This window comes from Peromyscus maniculatus, chromosome 19 (assembly GCF_049852395.1).
Source record: "Peromyscus maniculatus bairdii isolate BWxNUB_F1_BW_parent chromosome 19, HU_Pman_BW_mat_3.1, whole genome shotgun sequence".
Taxonomy (NCBI): Eukaryota; Metazoa; Chordata; class Mammalia; order Rodentia; family Cricetidae; genus Peromyscus; species Peromyscus maniculatus.
Genome location: NC_134870.1, coordinates 42,496,405 through 42,519,096, shown reverse-complemented (window position 1 = coordinate 42,519,096; position 22,692 = coordinate 42,496,405).

Sequence of the window (22,692 nt, the reverse complement as noted above, 5' to 3'; positions counted from 1 at the left end):
GTTCCTGCTGGATGAGGGTGTTTGCAATCTTATGGGGATCCTGAGAAAATTGAGAATTATGGTCAAGTCCTGACTGGAGTAGTCTGTGATGCTGCATTGTCTGAACCAGTTGCCTTAGAAGCTGATCTGGATGTTAGACCACCTGGAGACCTCTCAGGGGGTCTTCCTTGATCAAATCATCTTAGCTTGGAAGCAATTCATGGATTCTCATCTTCTGTTGAAACAAAAGGAGAACCTCTTTTCTAAAGCAACATATCCTTGGACACAAAGTTTGAATTCGATACCTTTAAAATATATATATTGATTTAACTCAGCCCTTACAATCAAATATCTTTCTGAAGTTAAAATCTCAAAGACAACACAATCCAGATTCTCTGTGTAATATCAATTTTTATGTGGCTTATTTTTTATATTATCTTTACTGTCTCTTTAAAGACTTTATTTTTAAAAACTGTTTCTTTATATAACTGTCTATATTCATTTTCTTCTCTCTTCCAAGCCTATGTACATTTTTACACACACTGTAAACCATATAAAGTTTTCTTCCATCTGAATGTGCCTTACTGTGAATCTATTGCTTTAAACTGCAGTGGCCAATACTGAAGCCGCAGCCTTGGCTGCTGACTCTGCCCACTTCAGCTTCTCAATGTGGTGGTGGTACAATTACTGCCAGCTCTGGGAGCCATGAGCACCACCAACTCTTGGAACACAATGGGTCTATGCCTCCATCAAAGCAGCGTGTAGCCCAGAAACCATTTTTTTTTTTTGGTCTGTACTAGCAAAAGCTAAATCCACCACTCAACATGCTGCATGGCCTAGAGAAACCTCTGTGTAACTCAGTGACAATCTGCTCTGCTGTAGCTCCAGCCCGCATGCCTTGAACCAGACACAGCCAGGGAACATGTCATTGTACCTGTTGCTGGAGGGCTTCTCTCCAGGTTCCCCAAGCCCCGCAGTCCCACAATCCACTTATAAAATAATCACTCAGACGCTTATATCACTTATAAACTGTATGGCCATGGCAGGCTTCTTGCTAACTGTTCTTATATCTTAAATTAACCCATTTTTATAAATCTATACCTTGCCACGTGGCTGGTGGCTTACCAGCGTCTTCACATGCTCCTTGTCCTGGCGGTGGCTGCAGTCTCTCTCCTCAGCCTTCCGCTTCCCAGCATTCTCCTCTCTCCTTGTCCCACCTACTTCCTGCCTGGCAACCTACTTCCTGCCTGGTCACTGGCCATCAGTGTTTTATTTATATATAGAGCAATATCCACAGCACTTCCCCTTTTCTTTTTTTTTTTAAAAAAGGAAGGTTTTAACTTTAAAATGGTAAAATTACATATAACAAAACAATTACCGAGCAAGAATTATAGTTACAATATTAAAGAAGATGTCCTATCTATCTTATATTTGTGAGTTTAAGGTTTTATGTCTAACTTATCTTTTATCATAACTGAGGAAATTACAACTATCTAGTTTTCAACCACATCAAAGACCTGAGAAGGAACATAATGGTACCTGAGAAATGGTAGATGGATGCAAGCAACTTTCGGGAATCTTGCAAAAGTAGACCAAGACAGCTGGCAGCCTGGACAGTCACCTAATGTTTCTCAGCATTGTTGGTGCATTCAAATTGGCTACAGGCCTAGAGTCTCTGACAGACCATTTTTAGAAGCAGGAATTCTGAGAGACCATCTTACCCTGTCTTGGCAGAGTACAGTGGTCGCTTTCCTTGTGTCCCGCTTGTCCAGAAAGGACAGCATTATATTTGTACTGTCAGCCATCAAGGCAAGGGCAGTTCTTTGCCCAGTAGGCCATTTTGTGCCAAGAAGACAAACTTCCCAATGGAAATGTCTTAGAAGCCCAACATTCTCTCGGGATCAAATTGGTGCAGCCAGGAGCAATTGTGTCTCATGTCAACAGAATTCTAAGTTATTTAAATGCCATATTCTCTAGGTCTATGAAGTGTTTGAAGATTACCTATCTATCTGAAATATATCTATGTATATCTAGAAGACTTAACTAACATGGCTACAAATATGATTATCATAGATGACTAATTATTAATCTATTTTTAATTATCCATTACAATTTTAAATGAGTTACATAAACATAATACCTCAAACAAGAATATATATATATATATATATATATATATATATATATATATACAGTATAACAAAATTAACTTTAAGTTTGTATCAATAAACTAAAATTTTTACCAATGTAAAACATTTTAAACATAAACTAAAATCTATATCAATGTAAAACATTTTAAACAAGTTGTTCTTTAAAAGTAGGTTCATTAATCTACCCTTTTATCTTATCATCTCCATATCCTCCTATATATCTAATCATATCCCCTTTTTCTTTTTTAGAAAGAGATCACATTTATAATCAACCTGTTTTAAATAAAAATATTGGTTTTTCTCTGTCCCACACCAGAGGGCTCTTCTGATTTGGGACACAAGAATCTCTTAACCATTTTTTTTAAAGCAATATGTCTGGGTTTAGAGGGGGAGTGAGCCAATTCCACCTCTAAAGCCAGCTTGGTATATTTGGGAATTTGGGCGTAGCATCTCTTACTACTTCCTGCTGGAGGGGGGCGCTGTATCTTATGGGGACGCAAAGGAAATTTTAAGCCTATGGGGTAGTCCTTGAGGCTGTATTGTGTGAACCAGTTGCCTTGAAACTGCTCTGGATGTTGGATCATCTGGGCCATGGTGTCACCGGAGGCCTTTCAGGGGGTCTTGGCTGGTGAAACCTGATGTATCTTAATCTGGAACAAATCCACAGCCTCTGGCTTTCTTTGGAAACAAAAGCAAAACCTCTTTTTCAAAGTAACATATCCTTATATCCAAATTTTGAAGTCAAGGTACCTTTAAAATATACATTTTGGCATAACTCAACAGCTTTTGTAATCAAATGTTTTTCTTCAGTTACGAATATCAAAGAGAACATAATCCAGATTCTCTGTGTGGTAGCCATCTTTACGTGGCTTATATTTTATATTACCTTGAGCTTATTGGTTTAAACTGCACCATTTTAAGACTGAAACGGCGGGCGGTGTGGCTGTTGGCTCCGCCCACTTTAGCTTCCCAACATGGCGGTGGTACGTTTTTCGCCAGCTTGGGGAGTCATCAAGTCTCAGAAATAGTGGGTCTAAGCTTTTATCAAAGCAGCGTGTAGCCCAGAAACCTTTTTTTTTTTTTTTTTAAATACTAGTAAAGACTAAATCTACTACACAGCGTAATGTGCCGCTGGCAGACGCCTCATTCCCGCCATAGTGCCGGTCAAATGCACACGCCAGGAACCCGCCAGTGTTCAAACCTGCGTTTTGCACTGTCTAGCTGCCCATATGAGACAAGAAGCAGGAACCTGGTTTTGGCTCTGTTTAGAATTGGTTATAAAATATTTTCAGGTTTAAGGTGGAAACTCGAGCCGTTGGGCGCCATTTGTTGCTGGAGGGCTTCTCTCCAGGTTCCCCAAGCCCCGCAGTCCCACAATCCACTTATAAAATAATCACTCAGACGCTTATATCACTTATAAACTGTATGGCCATGGCAGGCTTCCTGCTAACTGTTCTTTTATCTTAAATTAACCCATTTTTATAAATCTATACCTTGCCACGTGGCTGGTGGCTTACCAGCGTCTTCACATGCTCCTTGTCCTGGCGGTGGCTGCAGTCTCTCTCCTCAGCCTTCCGCTTCCCAGCATTCTCCTCTCTCCTTGTCCCACCTACTTCCTGCCTGGCAACCTACTTCCTGCCTGGTCACAGGCCATCAGTGTTTTATTTATATATAGAGCAATATCCACAGCACTTCCCACCTGTAAAGACGCCGGTAAGCCACCAGCCACGTGGCAAGGTATAGATTTATAAAAATGGGTTAATTTAAGATAAAAGAACAGTTAGCAGGAAGCCTGCCACGGCCATACAGTTTATAAGTGATATAAGCGTCTGAGTGATTATTTTATAAGTGGATTGTGGGACTGCGGGGCTTGGGGAACCTGGAGAGAAGCCCTCCAGCAACAGTACCTCAGTCCACCATCAGCGACATGAAGTAGCAAGGTGCTCTTAGCTACATTTATGATCTCTCCTTAAGCTCTCTCAGTTTTTACATGGAAACACTTGCCACCACGTCTGGGTGTCATTTGTAGCTAGAAGTGGCCCTGTGTCCCACCTGGTCCTACAGCCACTCAGACCCAATTAAACACACAGAGGCTTATATAAATTATGATTTGCATGGCCATGGCCTATGGCTCAATTTTTATGTTAGCTAGCTCTTATAACTAAACTCAGCCAATTTCTATTAATCTATGTTTTGCCACATGTTCTGTAGATTACCAGTCTGCTGGCATGTTGTTCCTTGGGTGGCAGACTGGTGTCTCCTCTGGCTCTGCCTTTCTTCTTCCTGTCTCTCTGCTGGATTTCCTGCCTACCTCTAAGCTGCCTTGCCATAGGCCAAACAGCTTTATTTATCAACCAATTAGAGCAACACATATTCACAGCATACAGAAAGGTATCCCACAGCACAGCCTAGTGCTTGGTTGTGGGTCATTGACTGCAACTGCTTCCATCAGTTACTGGATGCAGGTTCTATGATGACAATTAGGATAGTCACTAGTCTGATTATAGGAGAAGGGAGGAGGTTCAGGCACCCTCTCCACTATTGCTATGAGTCTTAATTGGTGTCATTCTTATGGATTTCTGGGGATTTCTCTAGCACCAGGTTTCTCTCTAACCTGGTTCCCTCTACCAAGATAGCTCTTTCATTTATCTTCCCCTCCCTCTCTCCACTCTACCATCTCATTCCCTGGTGTTCCCATCTCCCATCCCTTCCCTTCCACCCTGCCTCCCAGTTTACCTAGCAAAAATCACAGAGACAGCTGACCCAATCTGGTGGGAGCTCATGGACTCCAGCTTGTCAGCTGGGGAACATGCATGGGACTGAACTACGTCTTCTGAATGTAGGTGACAGTTATGTGGCTAGATCTGTTTGGGGAACCCCTGGCAGTGGGACTAGAACTTATCCCAGGTGCATGAAATGTAAACATATTCCCTAGGTTGGGACACCTGCTGTGGATATTGTTCTATATAAATAAAACACTGATGGCCAGTGACCAGGCAGGAAGTAGGTTGCCAGGCAGGAAGTAGGTGGGACAAGGAGAGAGGAGAATGCTGGGAAGCAGAAGGCTGAGGAGGGAGACACTGCAGCCACCGCCAGGATAAGCAGCATGTAAAGACGCCGGTAAGCCACCAGCCACGTGGCAAGATATAGATTTATAAAAATGGGTTAATTTAAGATAAAAGAACAGTTAGCAAGAAGCCTGCCATGGCCATACAGTTTATAAGTGATATAAGCGTCTGAGTGATTATTTTATACGTGGATTGTGGGACTGCGGGGCTTGGAGAACCTGGAGAGAAGCTCTCCAGCAACAGACACCTTGCTCAGCCTAAAAAAGAGCAGGGAGGGGCTTGGTTCTGCCTCAACTTTATATGTCAGACTTTGTTGACTCCCCAAGAGAGACCTTACCCTTTCTGAGGAGTGGATGGGCGATGGCGTGGGGTTGGGGGGGGCAGCAGAAGGGGAGGGAGAGGGAACTGGGATTGGTATGCAAAATGAAGAGAAACTTCTTAAAAATAGATAGATAGATAGATAGATAGATAGATAGATAGATAGATAGATAGATAGATAGATAGATAGATAGACAGATAAAAAAATAGGATATTGGTAACTTTCAAGGATCAAAACTGTGATTGTGATTAAGTGGATTTGCTTAGGAAAGAGACTGCATTCTCCACATATAGAAAACTGTGCTTGGATTTACACACATATAGTGAATTAAATGAATGGTGAATATCTTAGTATTGTCTTTTACTTTACTTCCACACAGATAGAGGTTATCTATGAAGTATTTAATACATATCTTCTGTTCTGAGCAATTCATCATACTGCTATAAAACTGAAGAAGAAATTGAATATAGTGATAGTTTTCTGGAGCCCGTGGCTACCTGGTACAGACTAAGAGCAAATAGCAAAGCCCTGTGAGGAAAATTTTAGGACATATGCTTTGGATAAATGTATTTCTGAGTTGCTCACTACCTGATAACTGAATTTATATGTTACACTTGGTATGGATAGGAAAGTGGTATTCATGATCACTTTTATGAATGTGCTCTGTTACATATTTTACATGACATACACTTTAAGTGTATAAATGTTCTGTAATATTATGTATTACTATATTATATAACATGTATTTATTTATAAATTATTGTAGTAATAAATAGCAAGTAAATATGTAACGTTTTGTTTATTTTGTTTTGTTTGAAGTCAAGGTTTCTCTATATAGCTCTGGCTCCTGGAAATCACTATGTAGACCAGGCTAGCCACAAACTCACAAGGATCTGCCTGTCATTGCCTCTCTTAAGCGTTGGAATTAAAGATGTGTGCCACCACACCCTGCTATAAAATGTCTTAAAATAAATGAACCTCGGACTTCTTGCTAGTAATGAGCACAGAAGTCCAACTCTGTCACAACTTCTTTGTGCCCATCTAATTATTGCATAGCTTCTTGATTGAATCTCTCCTTCAGCTGGCTATGACTGACACTGTAATACTAGTTCCTTTGAAAAGCATACTTCGTGGAAGAAACTGGGCTTACAAAATTAGAATTGATGTTTGGCTTAAACTATGATATGAACCCAAGTTTCCATTAGCCAGAGACAGTGATAAATACAGGCAGCATATCAAGGCCCTTGAAAATTAATGGCTCAATAGTAATTTAAATGGAGATGACTCACATTCCAGTAAATCCTCATTACTCTCAGGCAGTCAAGTTGTAACCTTTAAGTATTCTTAGAAGAAATTAGTTATTGATCATAAACAATAGTCCTCAAAATGATACATGTAAAGAAATGAGAAATAGGGAAATACCCTTCATATGAACTGCAGTTAACACTACCATGGATTGTAGTTTGAAGGAATTCGGATATACTTTAACTGTGTTTACGTGCACAAGAAAAATTCTTTCCATTGCTTGGCGTTCCTTTTGTTTGCTCCCTGTAATGTATGTCAGAATTTAATTTCTGGGTAATGGCAGTCAGCCCGTAGAGCTTTCTGCAACTTGAGACGTATAACCTCTTTACTCAAATATCTTTCTCAGTTTAAATGGGATAGTATAAATACAATCACAATTAATCATTCATTTCTCGCAGGCTTTTTTCTTAGGCAGTCTCTCAAACTTATTTTCAAACATGGAATTTTAAATGAATTATCAACTTGACTTTTAAGTTGTTAAACCACTGAGTAAAATATATCTTTTTGCATACCTATAAGCTTCTACATTATTTTTATCTCTTTTGTAAACTTCTATTTACATTAGATACTGCTCAGCAATTAGTAAATGCTTTAGTATTGAAACAAAAGTTGGAAAGATATATTTTATAATATGTAAATATAATATATATGGTTCATATGACATATAAATATATCTAATAATGATTATACATTTGACTTAATTTAACTTGAACTCTAGATAGGACTCGCTGTTTTACTAATATAAAATGAAGACTATGCATGATAGAAAACCTTAAATAATTAGCAATAGAGGATAATTGTACTTAATTATCAGTGAATTTTTTTGTAATTAAGCCTAATTAGAAACACTGTGTTACATTTAAAAATAATTCACTCTAGTCAGGGATGCTATGCATGAAATATCAAGTAGAACTGAAGGTTTTTGTTGTTAAATTAAAACATAGAATTGTTACCATGTTTTGTAATTAGAAATCTTTAAGGTGACCAATTAAAGAATGAGTAAACAGTTATTTACTGCTTTTCAAGTTTTCCGAAAGACAATTTTACTAGAATTAGACTTTTATTTCTGATGTTTCACAGAGCATCTCTAATTTTACTTTGCATCTTTTATAGTATATATGTATTATTTGAATATTTAAATATATCACTCAATAATATAATTTCTATAGATATTGCTTTATCAGAATGAGATAGCCAACTCTAATGAAAATGATATAACCCTAGTACAACTAATTAATAAACGGGAGAGAAAGCCTAAACTACCAGTATTAGGAATGCTGGGTTGGGGAGAATTATAAGGGGATGAATTTTTGCTCTATAAGTATAAGGACTTTTGTTTGGATCCTGTGCTGGCTAATTTAATATCAACTTGACACAAACTATAGTCATCTGAGAAGAAGGGAAGTTCAATTGAGAAAATATCATTAGATCAGGTTACATGATCTAATGTCCTATATATAAAATGTCCTATATATAAAAATGTCCCACAGAAATCCACAAAGATACCCCCACAAAAGACTGCTGGCAATGGCCTAGAGACAGCCGGGACTGACCTACTCTGGTGATGGGATGGCCAAACACCCTAGTAGTTGTGCCAGAAACCCCATGCAAGGACTGAGGAATCTGGATGCAGAGATCCACGGCTAGGCCCCAGGTGGAGCGCCGGGGAGTCTAATTAGCGAGAAAGAGGAGGGTTTGTATGAGTGAGAATTGTTGAAACCAAGGTTGGATAAAGCACAGGGACAAATAGCCAAATGAATGGAAACACATGAACTATGAACCAAAGGCTGAGGGGCCCCCAGATGGATCAGGCCCTCTGAATAGGTGAGACAGTTGATTGGCTTGATCTGTTTGGGAGGCATCTAGGCAGTGGTACCAGGTCCTGGGCTCATTACAAGAGTTAGCTGTTTGAAACCTGGGACTTATGCAGGGATGCTTGGCTCAATCTGGGAGGAGGGGACTGGACCTGCCTGGACTGAGTCTATCAGGTCGATCTCAGTCCTCAGGGGAGGCCTTGATCTGGAGGAGGTGGGAATGGGGGGCTGTGCTGGGGGGAAGGGGAGGGGGGCAGGAAGGGGGAGAACAAGGGAATCTGTGGCTGTTATGTAGAACTGAATAGTATTGTAAAATAAAATAAAATAATAAAATAAAATGTCCTATAGAGGCAAGCCTATAAGACATTTTTAAAATTAGTGATTGATATTGGAGGACCTAGTCCGATGTAGGTGGTGCTATCCCTGGTCTGATGGTCTTGGGTTCTATAAGAAAGTAGGCTGAGCAAGCCAGGAGGAACAAGCCAGTAAGCAGTAGTGCTCCATGGCCTCTACATCAAGTTCCTGCTTCCAGGTTATTGCTCTGTTTGAGTTCCTGTCCTAATGTCCTGCAATGATAAACAGTGATGTGGAAATGCAAGCCAAATAAACTTTCCTCCCCAAGATTCTTTGATCATGGTAAAAGCAATGATAATCCTAGAACAACTCCCTTGCCCCCAGTGAAAGCTATGTGCAGCTACATGGATCTGTAATCCTATAACTGGAAGAATCAGAGACCTGACCAGTCAGAAAATCCCCATAGCTTGCTGATCAACCAATCTAACAAAAGTGGAGACCCACTCTCAAAAAATAAGACAGAACCACAGCAGAAGACATGCTGGTTTCTACATATGCACACATGAGCACATGTACCTAAACACATACAAGCAGCACACACATACGTTTGTAAAAGGAATATGATTTTTTAAAAAATCTTATTGCTTAAAGTGCTTATCTAAGAGAATAATTATGACCAATGTTCTAATAAACTCAACAGTGTTTAAAGAACAGGGATATTATTAGAAAACACAGCTTGCCAAAATCATTGTGATAGGATGTAGAGTGATTTAAGATCCTTTTACATCTTATATAGTGCTTAAATTTGTTTGTACAAAATTTTACTACAAACTTTCATATTTTGTCAAAAATTAATAAATAGCATGGCTTTAAAAACAGCCCCTGCAAAGTCAACATTTCCAAATTTGAAGTATGATTTTAACTATAATATCAAAATTTGACAGAGACATGCAAGAGATAAACTATATAAGCAAAGAAATATTTAAATATGAATTGAGTCCAACAATATTGGGAAAAAATATGTCACTAAAGCAAGAGAACAGATGAGTGAGGTCTCAAAGGTTTTAGAGAAGCCTTATAAAATTAACATATGAAAGGAAGAAGTTGGCAGAGAGAAAGGCTGGGAAAAGACCCAGGCTGGAGCTCAGGACATCTGGCCACTAGTGCAAGGGCAAAGGCACTCTTCAGTGTCTGAAGTTGGTCTGTTGAGAGGCCAATGAGAAGGGAAAACAAACACAAGATCAGGAGACTTAGGTCACTACAGACCTTTATTTGGGTGAACAATCTGCGGAGGGGGTCTCCTTAAAAATCAGAGCCAAGCTCCGGTAATTATAGAACAGAACAGGAGCAAAGCATGAATGAAGTTGAAAAGTTTTTGTCTTTTTTGTTTGTGTTTGTTTTTGTTTTGTTTTGCCTGCATTTGGCCATTGCTGGGGTAGTTAGTGAGTAGCCAGATTAAAAAAAAAAGAAAAAAAAAGCTAGGTGATTGATAAACATCTCTCGAAATCTCTCCTGAGTGTCTCTGGGAAGGTTGGTCAAGAATCTGTGGAAACCAGTTACTTTATTCTAGACAAAATTATTATAGTTGCCGGAATTATCACAGTCCAACTAAGAGAGGGGTTGCTGTGGGACGGTCTGTATGTCAAATTGCTCTGATTGGTCAATAAATAAAACACTGATTGGCCAGTGGCCAGGCAGGAAGTAGGTGGGACAAGGAGAGAGGAGAATTCTGGGAAGCAGAAGGCTGAGGCGGAGAGACACTGCAGCCGCCGCCATGACCAGCAGCATGTGAAGATGCCGGCAAGCCACCAGCCACGTGGCAAGGTATAGATTTATGGAAATGGATTAATTTAAGCTATAAGCACAGTTAGCAAGAAGCCTGCCACGGCCATACAGTTTGTAAGCAAAATAAGTCTCTGTGTTTACTTGGTTGGGTCTGAGCGGCTGTGGGACTGGCGGGTGACAAAGATTTGTCCTGACTGTGGGCAAGGCAGGAAAACTCTAGCTACAAGGGGTTTTACAAAATGTTGTGGTTCTGGCTAGAATATATGGCTCATTATCATTCTAAAGCTCACTCACCAGGTTGGAGATTTAAGATGCTAATGAAACATGCAGTGAAATGTTGTAGGGTATCCATCAGAGAAGACTACTAGGATATGGGTTTAAACAAATATAAAATCTTTATTAGCCAGCAGGTAGCTACACTTGGTGTTTGGGATCCCACTGTAGGCTCAAGTCTTTTTCAGGGTGAGCTTTTAAGCACAGCATCCACATCCTGGGTTGACATACTTCAGTAAACAAGAACAGTTAGCCATAAGCAGCACCATAGTAGCCTAAAAGCAAGGTTAGTACATTTAGAGACTCTCCCAGAACTATGGACTTTATTAGACTAAGTTCTTGTTTTTGTTTTGGCAAGTGGTACTAAGTACTGAGCTTTATGGCTTGAATGATACTTGCATCAGGCATGCGAAGGAAGGTCTGGCACCTTGTTACAGATCACGTTTTGTGCAGAACTACATGTACTAGATAGAGCATGCAGGAAAAACTCAGTCCTGTGTCAACATGGCAAACATCTAGTGCTATAAATATGGGGGAACAGGAGTTCCATCTTAGATTTCTTAATCTCATTCATTAAATAATTTAAAAATGGCCTCAAATGGAAGCCCAATGACAAGTTTATTAGAATTGAAAAGAAAAACACAGGACCTGGCAAGCTGTAAATGTCAGCAGCTATCTGGAAGAGCAGAACTGAGAAGGGAAGGAAAAAGCAGCCATGTGGTTTTAACCCAGGTGTCATGCAGGTCAGACACGTGAAGGGGGGGGGGATTAGAGAAAGAATAGGAAGGTGAAAGTATTATAAAAAGCATACTTAGGTCTTGGTCGACATCTGAAAGAAAGAAATATAAAAAGGAAAATGTCTCAAGAAGGTCAGCAGACACAGCCAAACTCATGAATGCTCAGGGGTCTAAATTAAGGTAAGAAAAAGGACAGTATCACATTAAATGAGTGATTATTCCATCTTTAGCATGGCTTAAGGACAGCCTACTTTCTAAGGAATGGTCCCTTAGCTAGGTTACTGACTCCACCCAACTAGAGTGTTAGATCTCCTCACAAGCCCAAGATTCACTTTTCTTGGCTGGAAGAAAGTCTGTTGTTTTGTTTTGTTTTTTTCATTATGGGCTTTTAGTGGTATTAAAAAGTCCCCAATTTTTGTACAGCATTGCTGTTTGAGCTACTGACCTTTCTCTTGTCACCAGATCAATTTCTCTCTTAAAAGCAAATTTTCTTAAACTGCCTTTTCTTCTGCATATGTCTAATGATTGCAATGGGCATTGGGTTGTTGATTTGGAAAGGAAGATTTCAGGGCAAACTAATGACCTTTCAAATATAGATATATATATAAAGACACAGACAAATAAGGTGGATAAATAAAGGCAAATGTGTGTGAATTGTGTGTGTGTGTGTGTGTATATATATATATATATATATATATATATATATATATATATATATATATATAGTAGGTACTATGTTGGTACATGTTCTTTACCCTGCCTTGAAACAATACATTAATAAGAATAATTATACCTACTACTCAGAGCTTGGAAGAACTTGGTCAATAATTACATTATTCACAAATAAAGAAGCAATTTTTTTTTTTTTTTTAGAGAAGACTGGTTTCAGGTCTCTGGCATGATAGCAGAAAACACTCCTTTAGCAAATTGTACCACAAAATAAGGGAATTTGTTAAGTGTGACAGTATAACACTAACAATCCAGCTTGAAGGGACCTTCTAGTCCCGTATCTTTGTGTTTGTAAACATTCAAAATAACTCACTATTGGATTATAATGCTGGAAAAGACTATTTCCTGTGTTGCCCAAAGAGACCTAGGAGCAAAGTAAAAGTGTATCAGCAAGACTCTTGCCTGAGAGGGTGAATAATAAATAGTTCAAAGGTAGTAAAACAGAAATGGGGAAAGTTCACTTTATTCTAAGGCCTTTGCTGACTGTATCTCATGCCATCCAGAGAGCTCGACCTCATAATCTCATGCGATTGCATATGTGTCGTTGACACAGAGGAGAAAGGTATGCTAGAGGTCAAGTTTCAAGAGCATCCAGAACTTAGGCAAACAGGGACAGACGCAAGAGTTTGACAAGATGGGAGAGCTTTTTGAAATATCGGTCCTTGGAGAATGTACCATCTCTGGTAAGAAAAATGAAACAAAACAAAAATATCTCTCTCAACAGTTAAGTGAAGGAAATATACTCCACACTAATATAGACAAAAATACAAGGAAACACTTTATAAATTATCCAGTGATAGATAGAGTACATGCCTAAGATAGAAGATGGTTAGATACTAACACTAGGAAGCAAATATTTGATCGATACACATACATTGAGTGAAAACAGGCTCATACTGATTTACTAAAAAAAGTAAGTAAAATCAATAGGACAAAGGAAAAGCATATCTGTCACCACTTTAAATAGAGTTAATTTTAACAATATTTGTACAAAAGAGCCTCATTGGCCTCTTGATAATATTTGCTGAATGTTGACATCATTGTTTCTGTCATGTTTTTGACAGATATGTATAAGCCATGAATACCTGTTACCAAGAAATAACAATCCAAATTAGCCACCCTTTCACACCATAACTGACACCTGCTCTTTGTAAACATTAGTCACATGAGTAAAGAAAGTGACAGTTTTAGGTTAAAGTTGATCGAAGAAATATGATCACACACAAATGCAATACACAAAATCACACTGGGCTCTGGACTAGGAAAATGCAGACATTTTGAGACATTTGATAAACTTTACACACTGCAATTCAATCAGACAATATTTAATGATGCAAAGCTTCTTTGATAGTTGATAATCACGCTGTTGTATAAGGCTGTATCAGTGTTAACAAATGATTTTGTAGCTCTTTAGAAGCCCAGAATGCTCTGTTGTGATGCCTTGAACCCTACTGATGAGGAAAGGACATCTGGGAACTCAGGTGCTACTAAATGAAGATTTTTCTGTGCCTAGAAAAGTGCAAATAACCCTGGTCTTAGATCACTGTGTATATCTAGCCCCAACTTCTCTAGCCTGACAAAGTGATAAATTCTCATTAAATTTGATGCACCTTAAATTTTATTTTTATATTCTCTAAGAAGGAGTTATTTATGCATGTGAATTGACAAACTCAAAATTGACAACATTTAAAGCCAGGATTTGTTCTCAAGGCTCCATGACTTAATACCTTCCCTACACAAAGCAGAAAATATACAATACTCTTGTCTTCATAGAACTCAATTTTCACACATTAGACACTCACTGAGAAAATTTTGAAGCCAAGCAGTGAAATGAGAAAACATTGTTTATCTATTTCAGTTCTCAAATCTTAACACATTTATCACATTTTATTATAAAAGCTATGTGTCTAAAGGTTTTGATTACTTCCTTTTTGTGGATTCCAGCTATCAAACTCCTAAAATAATTTACTTTTATCTTTTAATTATAGTTATTAAACACAAACAAAAATTATTTCTGCCCTAAAAACAATCATATAAGGACTATTTTTGGTGACAGAAATTTTTCTCAAACCATTTCTTGCTTTTAATTATAGAAAAATCATCAGAAAGTATATAGTGTAGAAGTAGCCATCTCAGCAGACAAAAGTATCTAGTAGTTATTTAAGAAGCAAGAAAATAGAGCAGTCAATATTGGGCATGATATTATTAAACAAGAGGAACCTAGCTTGATTTTCATACCTCAGTTTTATATTTCAGGTTTAGGGTGATGATGTGCTGAAACATTTTATACAGTAGCCAGATGGATGCTCAAATTATATACTTGGGCTCTAAGCAGTTGATTATGTAGTAGTTCCTGTGGTGATATTTTGTTTGTGATATAACAAATAAAGCTTGCCTGAAGCTTGCCAGAGTGCAGACCTAAGCCACAAATTAGCCACAGAGGCCAGGCAGTGAGGGCACACACCTTTAATTTCAGCATTTGGGATCTCACACCTTTAATCCCAGCACTAGGGAGGTGGAAACAGGAAATGATATGGCTGGGTAGAAAGAGGAATATAAGGCAGGCGGAGACAGGAGCTTGGCCCTTTCACGCTGAGGATTTGGTAGAGGTAAAAAGTCTTTCTAGTGGCTGGCTGCTCTGCTTCTCTGATCTTTTAGCTTTCACCCTGATATCTGACTCCAGGTTTTTATTATTAAGGCCAATTAGGATTCATGCCACACGTCCATGCACTTCACAGATGCCTCCCAGTACCACATAAACAGTCAATCAGTGGTCCTCAAGCCAAACATAAAATTGTCATGAATCAATATTTTCTATAAATTAAATACTACTTTGAAAATTTGTTAATTATGATATGTCTATAAATTTACAAATTTCAAATTTGATCATTTATTTTGGGGTGGTAAAAATGGGGACAATCATTTCTATTGCTTTGCTTTGGTTAGATTTCACGTTTCCTTTCTATACCTTATTACTAATTATATTACTCTGATCAGAAACAACACAAATATCCAAAATCCCTTCTGTGGTTTTTGGATGAGAGAAACTAGACTGGAAAAATGATGTCATAATTAAAAAAACAATAAAATAATTGTAATTTTAATGAGAAATATTCCCCATAGGCTAAGGTATTTGGACACTGAGGTCCCAGCTGGTGGTACTTCTTGGGTAGATAAGCACCCTGGCTGGAGTAAGTAAATCCCTGGTGTGGGAACTGGCTCTCTCTGCTTTGTGCTTGAGGTCCAAGCTCTGTGACCTGCTTCCATGTTCCCCAAGCCACTATGGACTCTCCTGGAACTGTAAGCCATAATAAACTCTTCCTTCCATAAGTTGCTTTTACTTGTGGTGTTTTATCAAAATAACAGAAAATAATTAACACATGATGTTTACATTGGGAATATTTTTATACGTATTTAAAATATATTTAGAAACCCTTCATTATGCCAATTTTTATTTACTTTGTTCTTCTGGAAACTAATTATTCCAGAGTCTTTTTGAAGAATTATTTACATATTGAAAATAATTTCTCAGTTTACTCAACATGTCCCATTTCAAGATTTGAGGGGGACCTGGCAGGTGTCCATGCAGGAATGTGAACCCACAAAGAGATAAGAATGAAAACCTGGTACAGTTCATTGTCATTATATTTAAAACACAGAACAATTTGGGAAAAAGTTTCTAGGGAACAATTATTCCAATTCCAGGTGCACAATAAAGCTTAAGGTGTAGCTACTTAGAAACTCCTTTATATAGTACATGTGACCATGAAGGTGGGTTCTATAGATAAAAGGCCTAGTATCTAGTGTGGTCTCTGATAACATAGATGTCAACAGGCCATAAAATATTTGTGACATTTACCCTAAGAATGGGTAATGGTCTAAGATTGGAGAATCTGGGGATAATGATTCTGGGGGATTAGGGTGAAGTCTGCCTCTATAGCAAAGGGTAGGTGAAGCCTGCCACCATAGACAGCAAAAAGATCACCAGGTCATTAACAATATCCACTCCCAGCCTTCTGGGTGGAAAAAAAAAGGTACTTCATCTCCTCCATTGAGGACAGGATCCTGTGTGTTTAACATTCCTAGTTTCCTTAATGCTTCTCTGTGAGTACAAGGACTTCTCTATCCCCAACAAAGATTATATCATGTCTAGTTCTTTTTATGTTGGTATTATTGTTTCTGTCTATTTCTTTTTTCTAAATTATGAGCAAGATATGTGATATCCTCAGTTTGAAAATTTATCATATGAAAATAAAAAAAATATATAAAGGTGAAAAATGCATCAACCTCTCCTATCATTCATTATCCTACTGATGGGCCCAGGACAATTACCCAGTTCTGAAATTACAATCAATGCCAGGTACACATTTCATACAGCTTTAGTTTTTCAGCTACTTAGAATTCAGTATTTGTTTTGTTGTTTACCTGCATTTATGGGAAAATTAAATCCAGTAAAACCTTAGCATGCTGTTTTCTTGTGGATCTCTAGCAAACATTGCTCAGAGACCTGAAAAAATCACTGAGACCACAGATTCTTCCATGCTGAAATGTCTCTTGATCTTCAGATTTATTCATGATGTTCTGTTGCTTGTCCATTGATTATTAGTCTGATGTACAGTGGAGAGTGATAATATCACCTAGCTCTTCTATGTTCACAACAGAAACAGATACTGGAGGAAGATGTACCACATCTGAGTCATCTGAGCATGAAAGAAAACAATCTCATACCAGGGAATTTTATGCAGAAACTTGGAAATAGAATTCAGTGTTAGACTAAGGAGGTGAGGTACTGTATAAGGTGTCCAGAGGAGAAAGGGCACTATAGAAGAACTGTTCATTTATTCAACATTGTTCCAACAAAAGGACTACTGGATGTTTGCCATTGGTACCAGCCTAATAAAGAGGTAGTTATCACCCACCCCATCCATGTAGTGTTTCTAAATGTTTTCCCAAATAAGTCAGACTGTCTTTCATTTGGAACTGTAATTAGTAAGCTTACTACACCAACTTGAGTGTTCCTTACCTTGTTACCATGTTGTATAGATGAGGATCACAAATATTAACACTGCAAAGGAAAATGCCTGGGTCCCAATGTCCCTAACCATCAATCACTTTATGCTTTCCATTGATCTTTTCTACTTTGACTTTTATTAAAAAAATCAATTTTGGTTGCTTCTTTGAAACAGAGCAAATACAATTTCTGCTTCAGTTTTAGCAGCACTCTGGACTCTTAGGTTTATACTTTTTCCTGCCCAAAGCAGGTACAATATGACTCATCCTGGAATCAGAAAGAATAAACAACAGTTAGACTAAGTATGTGGATAGTTGGTATGGAGGTTTGAAAGAGAAATACCACCCATCATCTTGCATATTTGAAGACTTTGCCTCCAGTTGGTACAGCCTTCCTGGAGGAAGTACATCTCGAGGGGTAGGCTTTGAGATGAAAAGTCTCATACCACCTCCAGTTTCCTCTGTACTCCATGCTTAAGGCTGAGAATGTGAACTTGTGGCTTCCAGGCTTGGCCACTGTGCCTGCCTCTTGCTGTCAGACTTCACTGTCATGACAGACACTTGTCCTTCTGCAAACGTAGGCCCACATAAACTCTTTGTCCTCATCTTGCTCATTGTATTCTGCTGTGGATATCGCTCTATGTAAATAAAACACTGATGGCCAGTGACCAGACAGGAAGTATAGGCAGGACAAGGAGAGAGGAGAATTCTATTACAGCAACAGAAAAGTAAATAGTATAGTTGCAGAGGCCAGAATCTTGAAATTAATTTTTCACGGAATCTTCCATACATTGATGATAGTGTGTGAGCCATTGCTAATGATCTTCATGTGGAGATTACCTTTAGTTTAGTCAATGTTTTTTTCTTGTTGTAGTTGTTGTTTTGACATCTTAAAAATTATGTCTTAGTTTTTCTTCTGTTTTACTGCCCCAGTCTTCACTTCCTTCTCTTTCTCCTCACATGCCTAATCTGTAAACAAAAGAGTACCCAAAGAGTCTATCTATGTTTATTCCTAGATAATTTTTGCCAAGTACTATGTGTCTACTCTGCAGCCATCTGCTAATAACTAGCACACGTATTTACAAATCTTGGCTCATCCTTGACCAGCGTCTATCTCCCTGATATAATTCATCTGCATATTCAATACGTATATCAGTCTTAGGATGCCTAAACTGGACCTTGATTCCCTTTCTCAAAACTGTTGCCTTTTTGCACACTAGTCTTACAATACATACCTCTGTGTCTCCTGCAACCTCTAATCCATCAATCTATAATAAAATGCTGATGGCCTAACTTCCAAAACACAGCATTTCCAATACCTCCACTATGACCATATTAGTAAGAATGTCTCTTAACTCTTTGGGATTATTGAAATATTAGTCTAAATTCTCTTTTAACCTCCAATATTGTCCTGGGTTTTGTCTAGACTGATCCTTTAAAAAATTTGCAATGTGCATGTATGTGTGTGTTTGTTTATGCACTTGGATGTGTCTGTGTGTGCCAAGGTGTATGTGTGGACAATGGACACAACTTGCAGGAGTTGGTTCTTTCCTTCCACCATGTGGGTTCCAGAGATCTATCTCAGGTCATTAGCTCTACTGGGATGAGCCTTTATACACCAAGGCACCTCACTAGTTTTTAGACTGATGCTTTTAAAAGGTAAATCAACTTATTCTTTGATTTTGATGTATCTCAGACATAATTCATATAATCATGTTGACTCATTTATTCATAGTAAAATCCAAACCTAACTATCATTATAGTATTTCACAATGTTTCCCCTCCCTCCCATACCCAGTCTACTTCTTATCCTCAGTCTCTCACTTAACTCTACTTGACACGTTACCTCCTTGTTCCTTTTTTCTGAATTCTTTCCCGACTGATTACACGGTCTCAGTCCCAAAAGTCCACTGGTTCTCTTTTCAAATGTCACCTTATCAAAGGTCTCTTGTAAAACTGCTTTCTATGAGCCAGTATTGTAAAAAAAACTTGAATTGTCTGACCCCTATCATTTCCATTCCTCTTATACTATTATGTTTCCTTTAAACTTCCTACTAGCTCCTTGTAAGCCCTGCATCTCTGCTCAATTTATGTCTTATCACCTGCCTATGCTCATTGGAGTGTTGTGATATGCACTGTCTATCAGAGTTCATAGAATAATTCCATGTCTCAGAAAACAATGATAAAATATTTTTAGAATCTGTTAATTAAATTTATGAGAATGTTAGCATCAGCACTCACAATTTTAACAGACTTTTTGTGTGATAATTACTCTTCAACATATTGTATTCATTCTGCCCCATCTAATTAACAGAATTGTATGGATACTTGATTATGTATTTTGTCTGGTTTCAGTAAATACCATAACTGAGGCCATTAACATAATAGAAGACAGGTCTCTAAATGAATTGATTTATTTTCTCATATAAAACACAGTAAAAGACAAAAGTTAACAGTCAAGTCAATAATTTTACAAGACAGCATATGTTTATTCATAAATGTCTAGGATGCTGCTGATACCACTGGATATAACAGAAAAATGAAGCAAAACATCAACTCAGGAACCATCATACATTCACTCATATCTCCTTAGGAGTATCTCGTACAGATAGAGACAAGTATTCCTATTGGCACCCTACAGGCTGCTTAAGAATTTCATTTGACTAAATAAACAGTCTCTTAATGTCCAAGGTGTAGTGAGGAGAATGGTACAAACTGGGTCTTTACCAGACATTCTCCAAGGAATATTAGCATTAGCAGAGGAAACTAGTGCTAAACTGCAGTGTGCTAGAGAGTGATGGTGGCCAGGAGCCAACTGCAGACAGAAGAGAGCCACTGTAAGGTAGGGCTGGCTGAGTAGACCACTGTGATTTGGAAAAGGAGGGAAGAGAAGTAACGTTTAAATAAAGAAAAGTCCTATCTCGCATAATACAAAATGTGAGATCTTCGTTACAGTTATCGAACATAGTAGTTAAAATTAGTACTGACACTTGTGCAAGGCTATATATAGCCCTGGTCTCTATGTCTTCATTTCAGTGAAATGCACAGGGCAGTCTTGTGTTACCTGTGCTTTGGTGAGGAGAGAGTAGGTATGGTATTCAAGCCTAGAGAAAGTCAGCATGGAGGAGAATATTGGGACATTGGGGGAGCTGCAAAATTGAGAGGCCAGAAGAGACAGATAGGTTGAGCAACTGAGAATGGGGAGAGAGAGAGAGAGAGAGAGAGAGAGAGAGAGAGAGAGAGAGAGAGAGAGAGAGAGAGAGAGAGAGAGACTCCATAGACACCAGGGAGGGACTGCTTTTCATCCAGTGTGGATGAGAACACAAGTGAGTTCATTTAGGATGAAAAGCTAATTAATAAATATTTGAAACTCCCAAATTGGTAAATAAAAGCATCTTCCGGAGAGCAGAAGGTGAATAAGCAGTCATTTAGTTGTTAAGAGACAATTGGTCTGCTTTAGTCCACCAACCCTCACAGCTCTCCACACATACTCTGTTATCATGGTCCTAGTTCTTATTCAGTTTGTTAGTGCTTTATTGAACCATATATACAGCTCAATATTTTTTAGTTCTGCCCTGACTTACAAGGGGACCTGAATTATTGTGTATTTAACAAATAAAAAATATGACCCCTGACAGTAAATGCTTTCTTCTACCCCCACTTGTTATCCAGTTTTGCCTGATTGCATATCATGCCTTTGTTATAAGTGTCCACAAGTCCTTTCTGGAAGAAAACTCCATAAAATAAGTAAAACAATTTCTAAGTTCACTTGGGCAGGAAACATATCACTTGAGGGACAATCTTAAAGTGAATCTAAATACATATTTCAATTGGTAGAAAATTATCAGGAAAGATTTTCTTTGGCTAGCATCCCACTGCAAGTAGTGATACTAGATTGAAATTTCAAATAATCCTAAATTAAAAAAATAAATTAAAATGTGTGAATACGTGTGAATAGGGTATACACAAGCCCTGGCAGGCATGGAGGGGATAGAGGACAACTTTTGCATATTGGTTCTCTCCTTCCATCGTGTAGGTCCTGAGGATCAAACTCAGGTCATCAGACTTTAAGAAAGTGTATGTATTTTCAGTTAGATGCAAGTTTTCCCAGAGATTAGCTTGAGTGTGAGAGGGCATTGTGAACTCTGCACAGGTCTTGTCTTACTGCAATTTTATTGCCAGCTTCATTGTATTCCTAAACACACTCTAGAATTCCTGAGGACAAAAAAAAATACCTTATTTTTGGAGGAATCTCTACTCAATAGCCAAAGCTTAGAACACAATATTTACTTAATATCTGTCAATGAGAACAGTCAAGAGGAAGCTTAGCAAACATCTCTCCTAAACACATGAGTTATGAGTTGCCAGCAATATGGCTGCCTAAATGAAGCTTAGACTGAATGGAGAACAATTCAGAAGTTGAAGTTTCCCTGGGTTGGAACCAGATGCTTCCCAAAGATGCTCAGGAAACATGCCTTGGTTCTTAACCCTGTCAGTTAATATCCCAGTCATCTCCACCAGGATTCTTATCAGGTAACACTGAGAGATCTTTTTGATCTGAAAACCATAGGTCTAAAGGTACTGATTTACTTAAAAGGGAGGCTTCTTAATCCTTAAAATATTCATAGAAGGGACTGAATGAGGATGTAGTTCAGTGGTACATGCTTAACATGAGCACGGCTCTGCATTCAGTCTTCAGCCCCATACAAGCACAGACATACAATCTAGGAGAAGCAATTCTTTGTTTTCCCTCTTGCTATTTTTTTGATACAGCTATTCTAGTTTTCTTTTTGTTTTTATTTATTTTTAAATTAGTGTACAAAGTAATAGGCTTCATTATATTTTCACACATAACTTTTGTTTTGTTTCTGTTCCCCCATATTCTTCCTCCTCCTCCTCCTCTTATCCCATGTGTGCCCCTCCATTCCTTCTATTTCCCTTTTCACTTTCATGTTGCATGTGTTTTTATTATACTTCCTTCTTCCTCAAAATCATTTTCTCTTCTCACAGACTCCTATTAGGATTCATGATCCATAGTTATACACACATCTACCTACCCACACAAACACACAGTGTGCATGTCTAAATTGAAATCCAGGTCTCACTTACATCAAAGAACATGGAGTATTTGACTTTCTCAGTCTGCATTACCTCAATTAATAAATAGTTTCCATATCTATCTTTTTTTACTGAAAATTTCTTATTTTTCCTATGGCTGAATGAATTTCC